The sequence below is a fragment of the Orycteropus afer genome, unplaced genomic scaffold (assembly GCF_000298275.1).
Source record: "Orycteropus afer afer isolate SDZICR_OR568_19922 unplaced genomic scaffold, OryAfe1.0 scaffold01002, whole genome shotgun sequence".
In the NCBI taxonomy this organism is placed as follows: domain Eukaryota; kingdom Metazoa; phylum Chordata; class Mammalia; order Tubulidentata; family Orycteropodidae; genus Orycteropus; species Orycteropus afer.
The window spans coordinates 120,039-122,585 of NW_006922589.1; positions in this window are offsets into that span (position 1 = coordinate 120,039).

The window sequence follows — 2,547 nt, forward strand, 5'->3', positions numbered from 1 at the left end:
TAAGAACTAGATGGTGCCTGGCTACCACTGTGAACCACTTGGAGGGGGATCTATGTAGGAATCCTGGGTAGAGTGGGAGAACAATATGGAACAAAACTTAAAATCATAAAAATGGGGGGGAGGGGCAGGCTTGCTGATCTGATAGAGCCTGGTAGAAGCCCTGAGACTATGAGCCCTAGCTGCCCTTCAGGTTGGGAATTGAACCCACTACTGCGGTTTCCAGCTAAACAAAAGGCAGGCATATGAACTGAACATTTACATTAGGTAGATACACTCTTGGAGAGTTCAATCATGCGAGAATACAAGGGCTGTGTATGCACAGGGAGACAGCTTTGGGGTCAGGAGTGCATGGGAGGGCAGGACACAGGGAAGAGGTAACTATGGGGAGGAAGTGGGAGGGGAGTTGTTGCATTGTGGGAGATTACAGTCAATGTCATAAGACAAAGTGCATGTGAACTGCTGTATAGAAAGTGAATTTGCTCTGTAAACTTTCACCCAAATCACCCAAAATACAATTAAAAGAGAGATAGAGAGAGAGAGAGAGAGAGAGAGAGAGAATAGCCAGAGGTGGAATGGAATGGAGTGCATCTTTGGACTTGAGATCCCTGTGCTGGATCTCCTTGGCAGGGACGTCTAGCTAAGACACAGTATCCGTGAAACTAAGAGGCATGAGACCAAGTGGCAGGCTTGCCAGCCCATGGAGCAAGCAAGCTGAGTGCCTTTGGGTAGGAGGCTTGCTGGTAGAGTGGGGTGCACCTAGGTGTAACCATCAGCAGAGCTAAAAAGAGCTTTGTAACACTTCCCCAAGCAGGGCAGAGGCCAGGCTGAGAGGCTAAGGGCCACAGAGGCATGCCTGAAGGCATAGCAAAGGGGAGAATGTCCTTTATGTATGTAGCCTAAGCACATCCCTGAACCTGAGTTGTAGCCTGTTACTTCCCTAATAAACTCCATAATCGTGAGCACTGTCTGTGAGTTCTGTGTGGCTACTGCAACAAATTACTGAACCCAGCAGAGAAGTAGTGAGTGCTGAGGGAGGGATGGTTGGTATCATAATTGGTAAAAAGGATGGCAGGTGGCAGCATGTCTAGCCTCATAGGAATGAGCCTTGGGTTGCTGATGGTGATTCTGTCGCCCTCTTATGAAGTTAGAGGAGGTCAGAAGATGCTGACTCCATGCCCTTTTTGCAAGTATGTTATGCCAATTGAGCCTGATGTCCCCTGTGACCATGGTCCTGAGACAATCGGCCCAATAATTCACTCCCTCAGACTGGATGGCTGTGCTTAAGAACTTAACATAACTTTGCCCCATTAGCCCTATTATATATATGGACATTCTTATAGCACATACAAATAGGTATGTAGAAATATCATCTGCCAAACTTATATATGGTCCTGTGTACATTCCCGTTTGCCTAGACATACCTGATCATTCAGCCTGTCTATCTATTTATCCACCCATAGACTAATGTTTGTCATTACTGATAATGCAGTACTCTGTATGTAAAGGTGTTTGTCTTTGTTTTCTGTACCTCTTGTGCACCTCTCTGTGTCATCCTTTTCCCTACTGTTACTGTACTGCTCACTTACTTTTGGTATAATGCCTTTTTCCCTTCACCCTAATCAATACTTGCCTCTTACCTACCTAGCAATTTCTCCTTTCTCCCCTCCCTAGTAATCAACAAATAACTTATTGGCTTATTTTTTTTTTTCTGAAGGATACATAAAACAGGATTTAGTCAGAGAGCCTTTCTGACATTAGTCTCTATTTTTTCATGGACATCATTACCAGATTCTTCAACCAGTTTACATATAACTTAGTTCCCAGATACCTCACTCTTCCAGTTTTCTACCTTAAAATGCATATTATCAAAAATATTTTAAATATAATGACCATATCTGAAAACAGTATCCAGAAGAACATATTAGGACTAATCATACAATAACTAAACCAAACAACAATAACTACTATTTTGTAAATGTGCTACATGCAGTGAGTACACTATGCCAACTCTTTATGTACATAATTAACAAAAAATTTGCAACAATACTTTCAAGTAACTATTATCCTCATTAATAATCGAGAACCCTGAAGTACAGGGCAGTAAGGTGACTTCATAAGATCTCATAACTAGTATGTGGAAGCACTTGATTTTTATTCAAGTATATCTGATTCCAAAGCACTTGTTTTTCTCTTGTTCTGAACAATGACTGCTCTGTAAAACCTTTGCAGTCTCGATTTACAGACCTCAGTTGGGCTAAGTAAGTATAGTCTCTTTATGACTAGGATATTTTCCTAGGTGATCAGATTCTATCTCCATCTCTGCTTCCTAAATCTGCAAAGATAAAACATGTTTTGTTATTACACAAATTTCAGACCAAGTTGCTTAATAGTATGATGATTCTGACTAACTTTATGCTGTCTCAATCTATTATAATACTCTGCTAGCTTATTTGCTTATTTTTACAAAAAGAAAAGCCAGAAGGATAAGCCAGAAACTCATGGCTACCTATAAGGAGTGGGTGGGAGTAGAGTAGATGGCACTGATAT